This window comes from Mauremys mutica, chromosome 7 (genome assembly GCF_020497125.1).
Source record: "Mauremys mutica isolate MM-2020 ecotype Southern chromosome 7, ASM2049712v1, whole genome shotgun sequence".
NCBI lineage: Eukaryota > Metazoa > Chordata > Testudines > Geoemydidae > Mauremys > Mauremys mutica.
Genome location: NC_059078.1, coordinates 97,689,883 through 97,712,270, shown reverse-complemented (window position 1 = coordinate 97,712,270; position 22,388 = coordinate 97,689,883). Strand labels below are relative to the sequence as shown.

Here is a 22,388-nt window from a genome sequence, read left to right as displayed (position 1 = left end):
GTTGTGTGCTGCACTTCTGAACAAAGTCCTGAATTGAGTCATTGTTTTCACTGAGATAGCCTGCATTTTTCGCTGGACAGAGAGCAGGGTGTAAAAAAGGCACCTTGTGTGCAACTGTTGGCAAGGCTTGGAAGTGAATTAAAATCTCCACAAGGTCTGGGCAGTACAGCTCTGCTCGGTATTGAGCTCTTTGGAAGCACAGTTAGCTCAGACATTCCAATGCAGTGAGGCAGCAGGAGGGACACAACTCGACTCTACAGTCGAACGGGGGAAAAAAGCCAACTCTTTCACAGAGATTAGTCTCTAGACTGAACTTTCATTCACAACGTGTGAGACACACAATGGCTCTGGACCAGCTTCTGCTCTACAAAGATTTGGAGAAGGCTCCGTTATCCAGTGATCTTGAGTCACTGGGTATTACCACTTAAAACAGAACGAGTTGCCTGCCAGAGGTAAGCAAAACTAACAGGAAAGGCTGAAAACAAATCAACTGAAGATGCACAACAGAGGTGGTGTAGGAATTTTTTGGGAAAGTAACTCTCTCCTTTTGAGTTTGGTCTTTACCCAGGTCCTTTCCTCTTTCCAAGCTCCGGTGTCATTTGAGCTTTACAAACCAAATCAAATGTAAAAATAGCAGTTGAATGTATTTAGCAGTTTGGAAATCCCAGGCCCCAAATAGTTTGCCGTAGTGTCCTTGACACTGTAAGCTCAACATCTTAATTGATTTCAGCACCGAAGTTCTGAGCTTGAGCCTTTGAAGATGCACCATAATTCCAGAGCAGGCTGCAGCTCTAAAAGCGATGACAGGCACCGGAATACTGTCCTATTGCTTAAAAAGCAAATGCGTTACAGCTGGGAGGAGGTGAATGCAGAGGTGTTTCTAACAATGTAAACTCTCGCTCCGGGCACGTAGCACTACACACAATGGCGCAAACTCTTTGGATGGGGGTATGTATTTAATATTGCATGTAACCGTTTTAACCTGGATGGAAGGGCAATGTACCTAACGCCTCACAGCGGTGCATATAACCGGGGAGACCGGTCTGTGTGGAAGGTTCAGTCTCATCTTGCCCTGTTGGTTCTGCGCCTTTCCCCCCCCCACCCCCTTGTGCTGTTGGGTCGGTGCTAAAACCTTCTTCCCTGCAGCGTGTGTGATTTGCGGGAGGGGAGGATCAGGAGCCCGCTGGTGGAGGCACAGACATCCTGGCCCTGCACTGTGCCGCGGGGGGAGGCTGCGGACCCTTTGGCGTTGTGACGCGCTGCCCTGCACGGTGTGTGCCCCTGAGGAGATTCCTCTGGGGCTGGTGGTGGTGTAATGCAACCCCCCTGCCCGCTACAGGGGGCAGCGCCAGTTCCCGGGGCAGAGCGCGCAGGAGGAGGCGGCGGCGGCAGCAGCAGCACCCAGCGCTGGGCTGTTTGCCCTGGTGCTAAGGACCCAAGGTGCTTCCCTGCTCTGGCCCTACCACGCTCACCTCAGGCTGCCTGTGGCTGGGTGGGGGGAGAGGGCTGGGCGCGTTTCCCCCCCGGGGGAACCCGGCCGTACTGCTCCTCTTCCCCCCTCCCCAGCTCCCGCGCTGAGCGAGCCCCCAGTTCTCCCGCTGCGCCTCCTTCCGCCCAGCTGGGCGTCGCGAGCCCGGCAGGCCACCTCCCCCTCGGTCAGCGCGCGCTCCTCCCGCCGGGCCGCTCAGCGGAGCCGTTGAGTTCGGGGGCTGCCCTGACCCGGAGCCTGCCCTGCGCAGCCCGCCGGGGCCGGGGCCAGAGCCCTCGGGGCTGCCGCAGTGACCCGCCGCCCGGCCTCGGCTGCGGCAGCAGGAGGAAGAGGCTGGGGAGACGCTGAAAGTTGCCGTCTCCAACTTATCCCCGGCAGCGGGTGAGGCGCTTCCACAGGCTCCTTGCCTGCGTTCGTGGGGCTCGGGTGGGTGGGTCTCCTGGCTGCCCGGAATCACTTCCAGAGGCTGTTTTGGGGGTTCGGGTGGTGAGGAAGCGTCCCCCTCCCCCAGTCACCGAGATATGGGGCCATAGGGCCACACCTGCACTACGGCAGCCTCATGGACTTCAGGGGGGTTGTATTAGGTCTGACATCCTTGCATTGGCTACACTTGCACTCTCTTTGCTCCCCATATAGCAGTTCTCCATTAGGCGTGTGAAGTTGATGATCCACAGTAACATGCAGTTTCTATGCATTCGCATTGCAATATTTAGTTGTAAAATATCCTCTTTTCTCTGGAGAGGGTTTGAGGAAATGCAGAGAGTGTGTATTTTTTGGGTGCGGATTGTGACAAACTTGTTATAAATTACAACTGGGCATAAAGTCCTCACTATCTTCCCCCTGAAGTTCTCACTTTATAGTCTGGTTTATATCAGTAATAAGTTTCATGTTTCATATTTCATTGCTTTAAACATTCTGGCTAATCACATCTCAGTGGATTATTCTAGGTGAGGTGCAGCATCTGATCAACTACAAAGTTTTAGGTTACTGGGGTGAAGTGGTCTCTCACCAGCATTTCGGTGATTTACGATAATAAGCATTCTCAGATGTTATAAAAGTTCGTTCTAAGATGAAACCTGGCAATCAAAGCAGCGAAGTGTAAATATATATATAATTTCCCCCCACTGGTTCTGGCTTTGCCTTTGATATGTTTGAAAAAGTTTAGCTTTGTGAGTAACTTTGCATTCCTTACTAGTCCCATTGAAGTGTTTGCAGGATTGGGGCCAAACTGTGCAAGATTTGCTAGTCTCATTCCCCAGAGTGTACAGTATACCTGAGAACCAGCAGAGAACCCTAGAGAGGAGCTATAGGAGTATCAGCAGGCTGAGCTGATGCGTTCTCAGGATAGTAGGATGATAACTGAAATGATACAGAAACTCATGAAAGGGTTGGCTGTGGTTCAAGGAGCAGACAAATGTTCAGACTGGTTCTTATTTTGGTGTGCGGTTTGCCCATCCCTAACTGTAATGCACATTTGCGAGGGAGTAGAATTAAAATTGGTATTTTATGTTTATATCAAGATTTTGTTGAATGAATAAAAACATAAATTTTATAAGTATTTCAGAAGTGGGGATGAAGTTTTGCCCCACTATAAACTTTTTTCCTCAACATCTGAGAATGATTAAAGAATTTAAATTCCAGAATTTATAATTACCTAATAATCATCTTAAATCAGAAGCCTTCCTTTTTATTTTTGAATCATCCTATGAGAAATAGAACTAACTACAAACAGTATATGTATATTTCCAATTAGATGAAAACAGTGACAAGATGAGCAACACCTAGACAAACGGGAGGAAGAAAAAATAAACAAAATCAAACTACAAATAATTTTATCACAGGAAACTGATTATATTGTAGATCACCAATAGAAAGCTGTTGAGAGAAACAAACTGGACTGCGTAAGTCATGAGAAACTATGCCCAGTTTGCATAGAAATTAACAGGGGATTGCTAAATTCTTCCATTCTCCTCTTAGTCATCTGAGTAAAAGGAAACTTCTCATATTTTGCCATGTTAAGACATTCATCCAATACATTATTATGAGTTCATTTTCACTTTCCTGTGTGTTGAGACAGGTTTCTTTGTAGCTAGATTTGCTCTTAGAACCCTCCCCTTTTTGGGCCCAGTTCTACAAAGTGCCAGCTACCCTCAACTATGTACACTTTTATGTGGTATGTGTTGGGCAATGTATTTTTGTCAAATTAAGCAAAATTTAATACTAAATATAGTTTAACCAATATATTTTCTATATTTTTGCATAATTTTGTTGATACATGAGAAAAGACAGAAAAAAATATCAGTAAAGTAAGGATAAGAAAAACAATAAATCATCAAATAAAGTATTTCTAATAGATGTATCCATTGAGAGTCATGGAAAGGGTTCAGAAAAGGGCTACAAGAATGATTTAACATTTGGAAACACAGACTAGAAATAAGGCACAATTTTTTAACAGTGTGGGAAATTAACTATTGGAATAGTTTACTAAGGGTTGTGGTGGAGTCTCTATCACCAGTAATTTTAAAATCAGGATTGGATACGTTTCTAAAAGATATGCTCTAGTTCAACCATAGCTATTGGACCTGAAACAGGAATTAATTCAGGGAAGTCCGAGTCTAACTTCCTGCATAACACAGGACATAAGTCACAATGGTCCCTTCTGGTCTTAAAATCTATATATCTATGAATAACTGCATTAAAATTCTAATTCTTGCTGAGCATTTTTCATTAATCATTAAAATAAAATATTTACTTTCTATTGATCTTTGAAATAATCTTCCAGTAGAAAAAGTATTTCCATGTTGGTTGGTTTTCATTTTGAAAGAATCTTATTAGGAACCAGGCTCTTCAGGCAGGAACTGTCTTTTTGTTCTGCTTTTGTACAGCATCTAGCACAATGAGGTTCTGGTCAATGAAAAGGGCTCCTTGGCACTATGCTAATACAACTAATTAATCATAATGTCTGCTATATTTTTATATACTTTTTTTAAAAATCCATAAATTAAACATAGTGCTTAATCATGCAACTCCAGCATGAATAGAACTTATCCTCATAACTAGTCCCCTTGCAGTCATTTGGTATTAGTTGTGTGAATAAGGGATGTGGCATTAGGTCCACAGTCTTTAACTATGAAATATAATTAATTTTGTTTGTAAGAGATTGCACTTTTAATTGTTTTTTTTTATTATAAAAAAACTATTAGTATGCAAAAGCATGAGCCATGTTTGTCAGTGGTCAAATTCTGCCCTCAATTATGTTTTTAATCCCCTTTAAATTAGCATTATTGTACATGAGTTCCTGAGACCATAAGTGACTGAATACACAAATAAGAGCAGTACGATTTACATTGCATACTGCTTTGTTTGTCTTGGCAGACCTGTGTGGAGATCTGACTGTGGGTGGGGTTTCCAGAATCATGCTTCTGCCAAACGTGGATCATATTGCACTCTTGATTTCTGAGCAAAATTCCTATTTACTTTGAGAGTTGCATGTTGTAGAAGTGGGTCATTGTGTTAGCACTACCTATATATGGGTCTCTTTTCTTTCTTTAGTGACAGAATTCTGATCTCTCTTGAAGTAAGTGGAGTTTCTTCAGACTCACACCAGCGTGAGATCAAACTCTGGCCATTAATGGTCTATTATGTTCCAACGCTCTAGCATTTGGGTGAATGACATAATTGAATGCAACTAGATACTAAATCAAACCATCCCCAATATTCCTTCCTGAACTACCCTAACCAGTCATAAATAATCCACCATAGTCAAACAAATGCTTAACCTAAAAGGTGTCTTGTACTTGTTCCTGAAAGCCTGTAAAGGTGACCTGTAACAGATTGCTCGGGGGCTGAGCTTCAAAACTAAACATTCTGCTCCAGAATCATCCAGTTTCCAAGTCCCCAAGACTGCACACCTACCAACTATCAGCAACGGTGTCTCAGGTGATCTTAGCTGTTGTGGTGATTCATTGGGTCATAAGTGAGCTAGGCATCAAACCTCAGGGCATATATGAATATACCTCAAGGAAAATCTGTCTGCATCCAAATCTCCTATTCAGTCTAGGGAAGTTTTGGGTGTGCGAGAAATGCAGGATTGAGCCTTACATGAAGATTGGCATTCTGAAGGCTAGTGTTTCAGCTGTGACATTTTACTCACAGTAGTCTGCGGCACGCCTTACTAGACTAAATGGGTTCTGGGCTCTGGAATGTCTTTCGCTGTATATTGCAATCAACAGAAAAGTAATCTTAAGTAATTTGGTAAGACAATTGCAATGGAGATCTTTTTAAAAAAAGGTAAAAATGATCCACTTAATTTTTCAATTGACCTGTAAAGTTTTTTAATAAATACTTTAAAAAGATATTGAAATGGTATTTAAAGGTATTCTGATGTACACTTACAGTTAACTTCTTTGTGTTTCTTTCTGTTAATTCTTAATAACATATTTAAATACTTCTGGTTAAGCAGAAAGGTGAAAATGTTTGTGTACCAAAGTAAAGTTACATGAAAGGTATACGTGAAAGGTATTTTTAAATATTTATTTTGGGATAATATTTTAATTCTGTTAGTATGCACAAGTGCTGTATAACTTGCGTCTAATAATAGTATGTTTTGTTAAACAGATGACTCTCCAGTTGCATGTGACCTTGCCTAGTGTTGTAGGATTTTGCTGTCTGTTTTAGACAATGCTCTGATGTGGGACTTTTCCTCCCACAATATTTTTCTCCATCTGTGCTACAGTGTACAGCAAGAATGCCTCTGAAGTGAACTCTGGTATTTCTGAGGTTTGTGCTACAATACATCTTTATTCTAACATTTTTATAATGCATTCCTTTATTTCAAATACAAAACTCAGTTGTTGATTAAAATCAGCCACTTAGTTGGCCGATTTCCCCTCAAAGCAGTGCAGGTAGTTTCAAGCAGCATTAACACCTGATTGAATTTCCACTTGGAAATCAGTGGGGTGTGAGGGAATCATGCTGTGTAGAGTAACTGCTCTGTGGATCTACTTCATCTACAGTGCCCCCAAATTTGCGTGAAGGAACAAGCTTGTGGAGCTCCAGTTGAGAAACTTCCATGGTGTCAGCTCTCACTCTTTAATTTCTCTGGCTTGATTCTGCTTGTTTTGGATCCTGCCTGCTTATGAAAATGAAGGGAAGAAAATTTTCATGTTTTTAATATCCAAACTAAAATGCTTTAAGAGCATATTTTGCTTCTTTGCTTTCTTTTGCTAGTTTTCAATTTTCTCATTTTTTCTCAGATATATTTATAACTAGATTAAGATAATGAATTGTTTAATTCATGTGAGTATATTAAGATAAATGTATTCGATAAGATGCTTCATTTAGTGGACAGTGATATTTTAATATTTGTACTTCTAAAACTGTTTAATATTCATTTTACTAATAAGGTTCATATCTGGTGAATTTTCAAATAAACTAGACACCTGCTGTATGTCTATATATCTCCCTTCTGCTCAAAATTATGTGGGTGGGAACTAACTAATACAAACATTCCCTGGCCCTGTAAAAGTTGCAGGTCCGTGTAATCTCATCTCTGTTAGTGTATGGAACCAAAAGAGGTGCAAGTGTAAGGTAAACAATAAAAGCAGGGAATCTGCATGTATCCAAGACTCCAATTCTGCAGATTATTGGCCAGCTGAACCCCTCTGCATTTCCCTCTGGCTCTTGCCAGTCATGCCTATTACTTGATCAGGCCAGTAGGTTCACAGGTTGCTCATCCAAGGTGGTTCTGTGACATCTTGGGTAGTAAAGGGTTAAAGAGCAAACAAGATTGTTTGAAGTCCTTTTTTTTTTCCCCAGTGGTTCTTCCATAATTCTTGGAGCAAATATTGCTTAATGTGGCTCCTTCGGAATTCTGGGAGAGAATCTACTGTGTAGTGCAGCTTCCATCCGAGTCCGTCCCCCCGCCCCCAATGCAGTCTGTTGGTTGCACAGTTCTTTTGTAGTGGATATGCAGAAGGGGGAGTACCCTGCATAGCTACCTTCCCTCTGCATGTGGTCATGTCATATCAGTGTCTGTAGTCTTGCTTCCCTTCACATGAAGCAGCTGGAAGAGGAGGTGAAAATAGGAGCTTTAGAAACTATTGTGTATAATTTTTATTAAAATGTACATACAATGTAGAACCCCAATGAAGCCAACTAATCACATATTAAGGGAAAAGCTTTTGGATACACACAATTAATCCATAACATGAGTGGGAAATCTCTCAATTTCCTTGATGGTGGTTGTACTCTCAGGCAAGGTTTCTGGCAGATGCTTATACCAGGATTGTTTTAGATTTAATGACCTCTCAAAATGTAGGTATTGTAATGGGTTTTGATTGGAGGTCTGTTTCAGTTCTAGTTTCATGTAATAGTGTACTCTGCAATAATTAGGTGATGTCTAAACAAAAAATTCTACTGAAATCTTGTTGGCCATTCAGTACACATACAGCCTGGATCTAGAGAAACTTGATCTCTTTCTGGGATCTATGGTCTCACTTGTATAATAAAACCAGTATCTCAGGGCTATGGCTTTTAAAAGATATTTTCACTCTAATTAGCGTGTCTCATTTAAATATACAAGGAAGGCTTATAGGGCCTTTTTTGTTGTATACATTTATAAAGCACCTGTCACCATATTAGTCTCTGTCACTGAACAATATGTATTTCAAGTTATACAACTCAGACTTAAGTATCTTGTTCCTTCTTTATTATTGCTATAAAGCCTCACACTATACAATCAGTCATGTACATCTTGTTTTCTTAATAGTTTTTAAAAGGCAATTAATCATGTGTTAGTAAATGAGACTTCATCATACCATATGAGTGTATGTGCTTACAAAATATAATTTCTAATATGTGGAAATAACGCTCATAAAATTAATTGTAGTGTTGGGTATAGCTCTTTTGTCTGGCAGAACATTTGGCAGAGTTCCAAAATTTGAATGCATTTCTGTATGCACTGGGTGGCAAAACATTTTTTCCAGTTCTTTCCTTTCACAGTCATCTATTCGCACTATGCAGATCTGGCTGTAGGAGGGATTTGCTAATATACATTGCTCAAAAACAAGGTCACTATGCAACCAATAACTAGTTCAGTATCTGATTCCTCTCTTGTGTTTTTGCTTTGGACTTTTCCCAGTTTCCCTCTTCTGCCCATAATGTCAAATCCTGTTTGTTACATAGAGGTTAGGTTCTAAAAAAAGAGCAACTGATGTTGTTGTATTTTGTGGCACATATTGCCTGCTACAACAGAAAATCAGTTGTGTGATTGTACTTTCATTACCGTGTAGGGTGACTGAATGACCTTGAAAACCAGTAATGGCTCTGTTTTCAGGGCCTGTTTCAATGTCCCTGTCAGTACCACAAAAAGTCTTTTGTTCTAATTTTTGAACCCCTACAGACCAGTGAGCCACCTGAAGAAGCTGCCTATCAGCTGAGCTGGTGAAATCAACAGAAGGCTGGCTGAATACATATGCAAACCAAAGACTACTTATCCACCAGGCACATCGCATACTAACACCTTGCCCTTCCCCTCCATAAGGCCTCTTCATGAGCCAATGTCTTGCACAATCCTCAAGCTAGCCCTTCCCCAGCATAAAATGAAATCTATAGGGGGTTTGGGCAGGAGAGGGAAGGGGTGACTTTGCTGAGGAGATGAAGGAAGAATGAGCAGAAGTCTGTTCTGTCTTCCCCAGTTGCCAAAACCCATCCTATGTCCACATCCCTGACCCCAACTACAACAGACCCTGCATCTCCCCACTTTAAACATTAGAGCAATTCACTGCCATGCCAGCTATGTTACAAAAACACCGTCCCACATTTTACTTAAGTAATTTGGGTCAGATGTTCAATTACAGATTGTATTACTAAATAGTTAACAGAAAGATGTATCCCTTTTACTCATTGCACGCTTTTAAAAACATTAGTTTCCATATGTACTATATTAATTCATTCATGCTGGGGGGCTACCTAAATTTTGCTATTTCACAATATTGATCTGAAGTAAATGTATAAACTTGTCTTTTAAATAGCATTAAACACAGGGTGAATTATAGCTGTCAAACTATCTAAATAGATATTTTCTATATCTGCTGCAAATTGTATTGACATTATCCAAGTACTGTAACATTGGGTGGTGATGTTTATAGTGTAATATTTTTTTCACAGTAGCAGAGACATGGTGCATATAAAAACTCAGCTTTCCATCCAGCTGGCTCTTGGTTCTACATCAGAACAGATTTCAGAGAGGATTCCATTAAAGGGTTGGATAACTTGTTCTCTGAGACAGATTTAACTGATTGTTAAATGAGAGTGCCCCTTTTTGTCCAAACCATCCCTCCTTTGGTGCTTTGTCATCAGAATTTGATAGACATTAGGACCTGGAGTTTAAGACATATGGGAATATGGATGAACCCCAAGAGGTATTATTTAATCATGTCAGCCCATGTGACAAATGAAGGCGGGGGGACTCCCTTTTATGGACAACCAGCCAGCCAGTTAGCTACAAAATCCCTCTTCCTAGCTGTTCTCTACTTGCCTTACCTGTAAAGGGTTAAAAAGTCTGACTGCATACATAGGTAAAGGGAAGTGAGTGGGCACCTGACCAAAAGAGCTAATGGAAAGGTTAGAACTCTTTAAAATTGAAACAAGACTCCCCTTTTGTCTGTCTGTGGTTGTTCTCTTGGAGAGCAGGGACAGGGCTGGAACTATGCTGTAAAAAGCTTTGTCAGGTATGAAAAATCATCAAATCATATCTAGAAACTACTTATTTAAAACCCCAGATATGTAAGTAGATCAGGAAATGTCTAGAAAGATGCAATTAGGTTTATCTCTTTTATTTTTGTATGGCATGTGGACTTCTCTGTGCTAACCTCCAAATGCTTTTTGTTTTGCTTGTAACCATTAAGCTGGACCTCTGGAAAACCATTCCTGAGGCCTAATTATTATATTTGCTCTTTTTAAATCTAGCAATAGCCTAAATTCCAGATGTATTTTCTTTCTTTTTGTTTTTAATAAAATTTACCTTTTTTAAGAACAGGATTGTTTTGTTGTTGTTGTTTTTGTCCTAAGAGGTTGTGCATATGTTGTTTAATTAGCTGGTGGCAACAGTTGTTTTCCTTTGTTTTCTTTCTCAGCTTTTCCACGGGGGGAAAGGGGAGAGATGAAAGGGCTTGAGGGTACACCACAGGGAGGAATTCACAAGTGCACCTTCCTGGGCCCAAAGGGTTTTTTTTGCACTTGGGTGGTGGTAGCATCTACCCATCCCAGGTTAGAGAGAAGTTGTAAGCTTGGGAGTTTAATACAAGCCTGGAGTGGCCAGTATTATTTTTTAGAATCCTTGCGGGCTCCCACCTTCTGCACTCGAAGTGCCAGAATGGGGAATCAGCCTTGACAGCCCACAACTTTACTTACACCATCTGAGAGTAAAGTATGTACAGATTTCATGGCAGAATGCTAACAACATCTAAAATCCAGATTTGCCATATAGTGACTCTAGCTTGGGTATTTGTTAGTTAATGAATGTAAAATATTTGGTTACTTAGATTAAATTTGCTGTTGCTTATTTGTGGTTAAGTGTATTGATTTTTTTTTAATTGTTTTGGTTTTTTTCAGAGAGTGAACATTTTTATGGATCCTGAAATTATTTGCAATGACCTGGCAACATTTTTCTAGCAGTGGCAGTTCTGTTGGACTTTAAAGGCACTTTAAAAATAAAGTTTTTAAAAAAATTAAATCACAAATATTTAAAAATTTAAACTATGTACATTTAAAAAATAGTACTTTCCCCTCTGTGGTTCCCTTTCCTGGCAAAACTGGAAGGCCCTTAGAGACTCAAGCTGCTGCTGTCTTAAGGACTTCCTTTTTCTGTGCTCAAAAGGAACTATAGTAGCCCAAGGAAGTTAGAGGAAAATATTGGGTTAAGGAAAAGATAAAATCTATTTACACTACTTCAGTAGGCTCTTGTGAGTCGTCTTGGGTGTGGAATCAGGAACTGCTTAGATGTCCACAGCAGTGTAGGATGCAAATAGCTTTTTGTACTTTTCTGTGGGAAAGATGTAACATTTAAAAATGATTGTGAAAAATATTTTTTTGCATAATTTAAACAATTTCCCTCATCATGGTACCTAAGAGCCCCAGTCATGGACCAGGGCCCTGTTGTGCTTGGTGTAATACAAACCTAGAACAAAAAGACAGTCTTTGCCCCAAAGAGCTCACAATCGAAGTATAAGGCTAGAGACAACAGATGGGGGAATACAAGGAAGCAATGAGACAATATTGCCTAAAATAAATAGACAAGACAGAGAGAGAGGGTGGGGGAAGAAGTACAGCACACAAGCAGAGTGAACAATATGATGGCAGCAAATGTCATGTTAGTTCCACATTTTATTTTGGAATGTGTGCATCAGCGGCTCCAGGCACCAGCGCTCCAAGCGCACACCTAGGGTGGCAAGCCGCATGGGGTGGCTGTCTGGTTCCTGTGAGGGCGCCAGTCAGGCTGTCTTCGGTGGCTTGCCTGCGGGAGGTCCCTGGTCCCGCAGATTCGGCAGCAATTTGTCTTGATTAATGTATAACTCCCCCTCTCAACTTCAGTTCTAACATGTCATCAGGCAATTTCTTTTACAATGAAAACAGTGTTACTAGTCCTCCAGGGTTCAAAAGTCACTTGATATGCCATCCAACATCATTAGGTGGGGTTAAAAATAATAATTTTGGGGTCTTTGTCCTAAGGTTCCTGAATCTTTATAGGTTACCACAACTATGAACATATTTTAAAAAATAAGTTGAAATTCTCAGCAATGACATGACTCCAGGAGCTGGGGCTTTAAGAAAAAACACAAAATTTTGTAAAAGCAGCAAAGAGTCTTGTGGCATCTTATAGACTAACAGACGTTTTGGAGCATGAGCTTTCATGGGTGAATACCCATTTCGTCGGATGCATGTAGTCACCCACGAAAGCTCATGCTCCAAAACGTCTGTTAGTCTATAAGGTGCCACAAGACTCTTTGCTGCTTTTACAGATCCAGACTAACACGGCTACCCCTCTGATACTTGACAAAATTTTGTGAGACTGGCAATATGATGAGAGTTTTCAGGGTGTTGCCAACCTGGTTAGAGATGAACACTATATACAGTTTAAGAACTGGGATTCTTAACTTGAAGTTCATGTTCTGCATTGATTGTAATCCTGATAGTTCTCAAGACAGCAGCTACTAAAAACAAGTCTGAAATGAGGTGGGCAATTCCCAACTTTCCAATGGTTGTATAGCATTAGACTCCTGGATGGATTCAGTTTCAAAATGAGGTACATAATTTCTAGTTTTGGTAGTTGGTAGATAAGGGATATTAAAACAGCTTCTGGTCTCTCAGCTCAGTAGTGCCTTTTTTATCTTTTAAGCCAATTTATTCAGACTGAAAAAAATTGGTTTTCCAGAGGGAAGACCATAGTCTATGTAGGAATAATGTTTTAATTGATCCCCAGCACGCTATTAGGAGGTACTCGAGGGAGTAGTATTAACTGATATTGGGGGCCAGATTCTCCTTAAGGGAAAAAGGATAATGCTAGCTGGAAAAACCTTCTCTTTTTGAGTCCATTTAAAAAAAAAAAAAAACCTTTGCCTGAACAAGTGTCCCTTGTTTTGTTCATTTGTCCAAGTTCATTTAAAAACCAAGCTGAAGGAAACTAATTGAACTTGAATTTTGAAGTATTGACTGTGCAGAGGCTTTCTTTTGACCAGGTTCCAAAAATTCTGAATACACCAGGAAAATGGAAGTCAAAGCCTTCAGTTGTTGGTACAGACTGAAATGTTCCAGTGACCATCTATTGTGAACCTTATAATGAAAATGAAATCTAATAAAATCTTTGCCTCCATCCTTATCCTCTATACATTTGCACAACCCTACTCTTTACTCTCCAGCCCTCATTCATACACACCCTTAAAAAGCTCATTTAGGTTATTGTCAGTTGTCCTCCTCATTTTCAAGCAAGCACCTTCATGCTTCCCCTCATGTTTGGGAGAAACTCCCTGTAAATATCCACATAACTAACTCATTATCACCCTTCAAGTCTCTCCCTAAAACTCTCATTTGCTGTGACACCTACACATACCTAACAATGGTTAGGCTATCAGTGTACTGAGACCACAGTCTATCCTGCTGACCAATATGTTCTCAGTTTCCTTGTACTCCCTCATCTATATATAGCCATAGTCTCTTGTCTTTTACTTAGTTCCTGACCCAAAGAGCCAATCTGTCTTTTTTTTTTTTTTCCCCCTGTATTTCTACAGTGCCAAGCACAATGGGAGCCTGGTCTACAACTGGGTCTCCTAGGTGCTACGATAGTAATAATAATAATGTAGACTTGCAGCATTTCCTTGGAGGGCTCTGGGTTGAAAGACAAAATAATAGATTTTACTGCTCCATTAGCAGTTACATCTGTTTTAAAGTTCTAAATACTCTTTATTTTGACATAACACTCCTCAATTACTGTTTAAATCAGGTATAACGTAATACATTTCTAATGTAAACTAAGTTCTTTTTATCATAATATTTGTACTTTTATTGTTCAGTACCATTTGTCTGAGCAAACAAATTACTTAATGTTATGAGCCTTAACAAATAGTTAAGTTTTATTCTTCCCAGATTTGGAGAAGAAAATTGAAGTACAGAGAGGTTAAGTTGGGCACTCAAGACAGAGAGACAGAGAATTAGAGGGCACTTCTAAAAGTATTGAGCCAAAATGCCTGCATACTGCACTGGACATCTATGGAATTTTCTTTGAAATTGGGGCCCAATTGACTTATCTAAAGTCACCCACTAAATCAGCAGCACCATGGGAATAGTCTCCTGACTACCAGTCTTGCATTCTAACCATCTGATAGTGCTCACTGCTTTTAGTTAAGAAGACTTATGGCATTATATGATGTAAGGAGGAAACAACGGAATGGTCAAGTATATTCATCAACTCTGTATTTTATGATGAACACTTACTATTGTTTTTTTTTGTTTTTTTGTTGTTTTTTTTTGCGGATACAGACTAACACGGCTGCTACTCTGAAACTTACTATTAGCTTTGCAGTCAATAGCATATGGCAAGTCACATCAGGATCATAAGCGAAGGATGAAGGTTTCTGGCAAGGGGAGTTTGGGCTGGGATTCCCTGGACTGAGAAGTTACTTCCCTACCCTGTTTATCAACTGTCATAAATCCTCTCTCATCCTCTTGCTAGTTTCTAAGAGTTAACTTTAAGGTCTTAATACTTATCCTCAGTCTTTTTTAAATAATAAAATGTAAGTATTGTAGTCGTTTTAGCATCCTCATTAGTTTGGTTTTCCTTCCTTATTATGTAGTGTTCGTTACTTTTCCCCCTTTAGATTCCTCATACCCTTTGTGCACTGTATTGATACATTTTCTTCTTGTTTCTTTAACCATTATCCAACACTATTTAAGTTTACAATTCAATTTTATTCTTGCAACTTTTCAATGACACTATATGCCTAATCGTGTTGCTTCACCCTTTTTTCATTTAATTTAGTTTTTTGGGTTTTTTTAGAAAATTAAAAGTCTTCCTTGTCACAATGGTTTACTTTTGTTGTTTCTTTTACGTTAAACTGCAATGGAGTCAGTTTCTTTTGTAGGTGATATAGATTCCACTAATTTCAGAGGGATGGAGTGGAACAATAGAAGAGTAACTTCTTAACTGTAAATTTGTTCTGTGTGGCTCAGATCCATCTTTCTGGAGCCTATCCTAACTTCCTGAAGTCTGCTTGTCATTTTTGCCTTATAAAGGAAGGAAAGTTTTGTGTGTATATATAATAAGAATGAATGAGAGAGAGAAGGCTATAGGCAATATAATGGTTGGAAAAAACCTGAAATTGTTGTGGTCATCTTCCTAGCTGGATTGTACATGGATATCCAGCTATTCCTGAGGGTACATCTGATTAACTATAGCAAGTGTCATTTTATAGATGAGTTATCTTTTCATTTAAATGACCATTCTTTAAATAATTACACACAAATTACATTAAACTAACATTATTAATATTATAAAGACAAGCACTTGGAAGTTAGGGCATTTCAGAATGAAGGGTGCCTGTTCAATTTTAATTTTGCATGCTCTGCTGCCCACCACATATTTATTGTGGTACAGTCTCATTCATTGCTCACAGTGGATGATGCCCACTGCATGAGCAGCTATTCCATATTTTGTTTCCTCTTCAGTACTCAATGTGTGGCTCTCTCACTTATTTACTACACAAAATTCTATGCTAAAGACAGAATTATTAATTTTCTCATGGGCTTTTCTATGGCACTTCACTTTAGAATCAGAGTGCTTCATGAACATTAATCAGTTAATCTTCACAATACCCTTGTGAGGTAAGGAGATGCTGCTATTCTCATTTTATAAATAAGGAGCAGAGGCATAGAGAGAGTAAGGTCAAAAGTATCAACTAATTTAGAGTGCCCAATTTGAGATGACTAGAACTTGATTTTCAGAGTATTTAGCATTCTATAGCACTTTGTGTTCAATGCACAGCTCCTATTGACTTAAGTTGGAGCTGTGACCACTTAGCACTTCTGCAAATCAGACCCCCAGGGTCTCAAGTCAGGCACTCAGACCAGCTGTGAAAAGTTTGGCTTAAGTGACTTGCCTCTACCACAGAGTTCCTGTGTGATGCTGGTTAAGGATAGAATCCAATTTTCCAGGATGGTATTCAGCTGCCTTAACCATAAGACCATCATTTTTCTTGCTATAGTCTTCCGTCTCGTTCACGCACATTCCAGCTTCTGCAACAAATGAAGCAGGGGTCCTACAAACTACAATCTCCTTCATTACATAACTATGACTCCTCTCTAGGGCAGGTTAATCTGAATGATGCAGGGATGGGGTGGAAAAATTAGTATGTGATTATGTAATTAAAGACTATCTTAATCCATGCACACAAAGGGGCTAAATTAAGGTTGCACAAGCAACTTTAACTCTGATATGTCTTAGGTTTTGAGTGACTGACTTTGTTACCTTAATGTTTTTTAGTGTAGTTATGTTTGTGTGTAAAAATAAAAAGCTCCACAAATTCCATCATGTAGCATCATTTTGATACCCACATGGGTCATCTGTAGGGTTGGAACCTTTAGGTCCAGTGCATAGACCTCTCCTTTTTGAGCTAATGGAGTAGTGCTAGCAGTAGATTGGCATATTCTATGTGGACTGATAGTAGAGGAGAAGGACACACACTTTGCTACTGGGGTTCAGTGATAATGGCTGGCAGCAGGAGTCTGATACTCACGAATTTTGGGTCCCATATCATGCTCTGTATTTGAATGTACTCTGGTAGGCCCAGACTCTTCTGCTTGTTTCACCAAAAATTGATCCCTTCTGCCCGAATCCTGTCTCTTACCCACCCCTGGTTCTTTGTACTTGTCTTAGTCTCCTTTCCTGCCTAGTCTGTCCCCACTCCTCAGGCTTTTTGACCAGCTAGTCCTAGTCTCCCCCTTTGGGCTCGATGTCTGAGTATAATAACCCTAGTTTCTCTCCCTCTCTGCACTCGGTTCTAGTCTCCCGACATTCCATCTAGCTCCTCTTCTGTGCCAGCTGCCCCAGCCTCTCCTTCCCCCACCTCCCTTGGCTTCCAGTCTCTTTTCTTCCTCCTCCCCCCAGCTTTCTGTCCCAGGCTTGTCCCCCAGCTTCCAGTCACAGTTTCTCTCCCCCCACCTCCAGTCCTAGTCTCACTTGATTTCTTGTCCCAATCTACTCCTTTCCCTCCCTCTTAGGATGGCTTTTGTCCCATCTGCATTTGAATCATATTGCTTTCTCCTCCATGCTGTCTGGGCGCCAACCAGGGGACCACAGGAAGGACAAGTTCCCTGTTCTCATTTCTGATGCATGGCCTGGCCTGGAGCAGCCATTACAAGAAAAGTCTGGCTTTGTTGCTGTTGTCCTGGGCTGGAGCCTTCTGGTTCACTCTATAGGGATGGTGCATCTAAAGTTTGGCCAGCACTAGGAGCTGAGGGAGGCTCAAACATGCTCAGTGAAGGGCTCTCTGGAGATTTACTGCTAATATTGAAGAACTCTGATTGTCTTGTCTGGTACTCTTTAATATTTTTATTAATGACTTGGATGGTGCAGTAGAGAGTACACTTAAAATTTGCAGATGACACAGCTGGGAGGGATTGTAGGCACTTTGGACGACAGGATTAGAATTCAAAATGATTTTGATAGATTAGAGAATTGGTCTGAAATCAACAAGGTGAAAATAAAGACAAATGCAAATGACTACACTTAGGAAGGAAAAATGAAATGCACAAATACAAAATTGGGAATAACTGGTTGGACAACAATACTGCAGAAAAGGATCTGAACCTTATAATAGGTCATAGAATCATAGAATATCAGGGTTGGAAGGGACCTCAGGGTTTCATCTAGTCCAATCCCCTGCTCAAAGCAGGACCAGTGCCCAGCTAAATCATCCCAGCCAGGGCTTCGTCAAACCTGACCTTAAAAACCTCTAAGGAAGGAGATTCCACCACCTCCCTAAGTAACCCATTCCAGTGCTTCACCACCCACTTAGTGAAAAAGTTTTTTCCCAATATCCAACCTAAACCTTTCCTACTGCAACTTGAGACCATTACTCCTTGTTCTGTCATCTAGTACCACTGAGAACAGTCTAGATCCATCCTCTTTGGAACCCCCTTTCAGGTAGTTGAAAGCAGCTATCAACCCCCCCCTTTCCCATTCTTCTGCAGACTAAACAATCCCAGTTCCCTCAGTCTCTCCTCATAAGTCATGTGCTCCATCCCCCTAATCATTTTTGTTGCCCTCCGCTGGACTCTTTCTAGTTTTTTCCACATCTTTCTTGTAGTGTGTGGCCCAAAACTGGACACAGTACTCCAGATGAGGCCTCACCAGTGCCGAATAGAGGGGAATGATCATGTCCCTTGATCTGCTGGCAATGCCCCTACTTATACATCCCAAAATGCCATTAGCCTTCTTGGCAACAAGGGCACACTGTTGACTCATATCCAGCTTCTCGTCCACTGTAACCCCTAGGTCCTTTTCTGCAGAACTGCTACCTAGCCATTCAGTCCCTAGTCTGTAGCAGTGCATGGGATTCTTCCATTCTAAGTGCAGGACTCTGCACTTGTCCTTGTTGAACCTCATCATATTTCTTTTGGCCCAATCCTCTAACTTGTCTAGGTCCCTCTGTATCCTATCCCTATCCTCCAGCGAATCTACCACTTCTCCCAGTTTAGTGTCCTCTGCAAACTTGCTGAAGGTGCAGTCCACGGCATCCTCCAGATCATTAATGAAGGTATTGAACAAAACCAGCCCCAGGACTGACCCTTGGGGCACTCCGCTTGTTACCGGCTGCCAACTAGACATGGAGCCATTGATCACTATCCGTTGAGCCCAACGATCTAGCCAGCTTTCTATCCACCGTATAGTCCATTCATCCAGCCCATACTTTTTTAACTTTCTGGCAAGAATACTGTGGGAGACCATATCAAAGGCTTTGCTAAAGTCAAGGAATAACAAGTCCACTGCTTTCCCCTCGTCCATAAATTAAACATGAGTCAACAAAGCAATATTGTTGTGAAAAACCCAAATGTCATTCTGGGATGTATCAACAGGAGTTTTGTAAGGCACGAGGTAATTATTCCACACTACTCAATAGTGGTGAGGCCTCAGCTGGAGTACTGTGCTTGGTTTTGGGTACCAGATTTTAAGAAAGATATGGACAAACTGCAGCGAATCCAGAGGAGAGCAACAAAAATTAGACCTCTGAAAAATTGAAGTTCGTATATGGTCAGTAGAGGTTGGTAGACATAGAAAAATAGGGCTGGAAGGGTTCTGAAAAAGTCCTCTAGACCAGTGGTCTCCAAACTTTTTTGATCGCACACCCCTATCAGTAACGTTTTTTTGAACATGCACCCCCAATATATGTACATTTCTGTAGAAATCATATGCATGTACTACTGTACTAATATATTGTGTACATTATAAAACATACACAAAAATAGAAATTAAAGGATGAGATAAAGATGAAATAAACCATTTTAAATTTTTTTATTTTATTAACGGTACAAAAAACCTTTTTGCTCTCTCTCAAAAAAAATTAATATTTTTAGTGAGAACAATGTGATTGAATATGCTTCATTATTTTTGAAAATCTTGGTTTAACACTTTGTGATACAGCAATTCGAAGGTCTGGTTCTAAGTTCAGTTTATTTCGCACCTTGGTTTTAATGACTGTCACAGCTGAAAAAGATGCCTCACAAAAATACATAGATCCAAATGGAAGAAGTGCATCGTTGGCTGCACTTACTAAATCATGATACTCATTTTTCAATCCCATCCACCAATTATGCAAAGGTTTTTGTTGAAATTCGGCTAGTAAATTTCCATCTTCCCTGATGTCAATAAGTTGTCCTTGAAAACTAATCGGAAGGTGTTGCATTTTTATATTTTTAACAAATGGGTTCAAAACCCACTGAAACTCTTCATTTGGAAAATTTTTAAACAGGTTAGAAAATTCTGTTTCCAAGTTTAAGTGTGCAGATATGAGAGTTTTTATAGGTGACACACATCGTTTTCGGCAACAAAATCACATAACAATGGAAACATTTCCAAACATCCATTTTCAAAATGCTCTCTACATAGCACGAGTTTCTTTCCAAAAGCAGTTACTTTCTCATTCATTGTTAAAACATCACCTTTACCTTGAAGGGACAGATTAAATGTGTTTATTTTTTCGAAAATATCTGCCAGGTAGTATACTACTGACAGCCACTTGTCATCACAGAAATGGTCAGCAAATTTGGAACACTTGTCTTTCTTTAAAAGAAAAATGCATAACTCATCTTTAAGTTCGACAACTCTTTTAAGCACTTTGCCATGAGATAACCAGCGAACGTCTATATGGTACAAAAGATTTTTGTGGTCACTCCCCATCTCATTACAAAGTATTTTAAAGATTCTACTATTTAAAGGTCTTGTTTTTAAAAAATTAACCACATCGATGACATCCTATAGCACTTTGTGCACTTCTGGCTCCAACTTCTTTGCTGCAATAGCTTGCCTATGAATGATGGAGTGAATGAATTTAATGTGTGGTGCTATCTCTGTAACCTTACCCTGGAATCCTTTCTTTATTCCAGTCAAAGCAGCTGCTCCATCAGTGGTTACACTTACACAGTTTTTCCATAAAACATTGTTTTTATTAAAAAAGTCACTTATTGTTGAGAATATATCTTCTCCAGTACATCTTTCCTTTAGTGGCTCACAAAAAAGTAGTTCTTTGTGTATTTCATTATTGAAACAGAATCTAGCAAATACCATAAGCTGAGACATGTTAGAAACATCTATATTTTCATCCAACTGTACAGGAAACCTCCCACACTGCGTAATTTGTTCTAATACTTGTTTCTTCAAATCTTCAGCAGTGTTTTCTATGCATCTTCCAACAGTATTTGCTGACAAAGGAATGCATTTTAGTTTGTTGCTATATTGTTTTCCGTGTATTATTTCATCCATTTTACCACGGCAGGAAGAACAAGTGTTTCTCCAATGGTATGTGGCTTTTTGTCTTTCACTATTAAGTAAAAAACCTCAAAAGAGGCTTCTAAACATTTAGTGAAATTTTGTAAAGTACTGGATTGAGTATCGCATGACTTTAAACATCGCTGAAAAAATTGTAGAGGTTTGTCTTCATGTTCTGGATGCTTAGTTTTTAAATGTCTTGCTAATCGTGATGGCTTCATATTATCATTAGCTAATATCTCAAGGCACAATATACACTTAGGGCGAGGTTCATCATTAATGATAGATGTAAATCCATATTTCACATAGTCGTCTTGATAATTTTGAATTTTTTTGGCCGACTTCTTGTCATATCTGATTAGATCATAATTGTTTTTACCTCGTAATGTGGCTGACGAAGAGCTCATACTGGGAGTAGGAGAACTGTCAGCTCTGCCATTTTCTTGTTGTTCGCTTGTGCTCGCATTATTAATATTCTCTTCAATCCACGGTTTCTTTGCAGGAATCTTTTTAAGCCACTTGTCCATTTTGTGAGGGTTAGTTTAGTTAAAACTAGATAATATAATCTGTAAATCCACTTAACTGGGCACACGTAAAGTGCAATACGTTGCAATACGCTGAAAGCGAACGAACGAGTGAGAGTGCCACTGTCAACCCCTCCGTGTTGTGGAACTCCCACTCTTCCCTCAGGATACCTCACAGGGCCAGCTCCAGGCACCAGCGTAGGAAGCACATGCCTGGGGTGGCATTCTGGCCAATCTTAGGGCAGCGCTCCTCTGGCCTTCCTCCCCCCCACCTCCGGCGGTGCTCCTCCTGCCACACCGCCCTTTTGCTCCAGCGGCACTCCTCCTGCCATGCCCCCCAATGGATCGTCTTGTGCACCCCACTTTGCACTAGAACAGGTTACCTAGGGCGGTTGTAGAATCCTTGTTTATTGGAGATCTTTAGGAATGGATTAAACAAAGATCTGTCAGGGGTAGTCTAGGTATGCTGAATCCTGCCTCATTGTGTCGGGGTGGGGGGCAAGAAATAGTCTAGATTTCTTCAGGTCCCTCCAGCCCTACATTTCTATGATTCTACAGCTCTCTACTGACCATGGATGAACTTCAATTTTTTAGAGGTTTATAACTTGGGTGGATTTTCTCTGGGATGTGAGAAGGGATATCCCTAACACAAAGGCCAACCTCCTGCAAAATTTCAAGTTCCCACTCAAAAGCATGAGGGTGCTAAGGCTGTTCAGGTCTCAAGAATTTTTTCACACTGACAAAACAGTATATTTTTCCCTACCCTCATTCTTGGAAATAGCTGAACCGTTTTGGCTGAAAAGTTCAAAAAATTATTCACCCAAGACAGATAGCCAGC

General features: G+C 40.3%; 1 protein-coding gene across 1 annotated transcript in view; it reads left to right on the top strand.

Annotated features, from left to right (window-relative positions):
- The first annotated feature begins 248 nt into the window (after window positions 1-248).
- The window catches only part of PLCE1 (phospholipase C epsilon 1), a 326,732-nt gene continuing 304,592 nt past the window's right edge, over window positions 249-22,388 (top strand). Inside the window, exon 1 of the mRNA XM_045022805.1 lies at window positions 249-452. The gene's annotated coding sequence lies outside the window, so the exon portion shown is untranslated. The remainder of the gene's footprint in view (window positions 453-22,388) is intronic.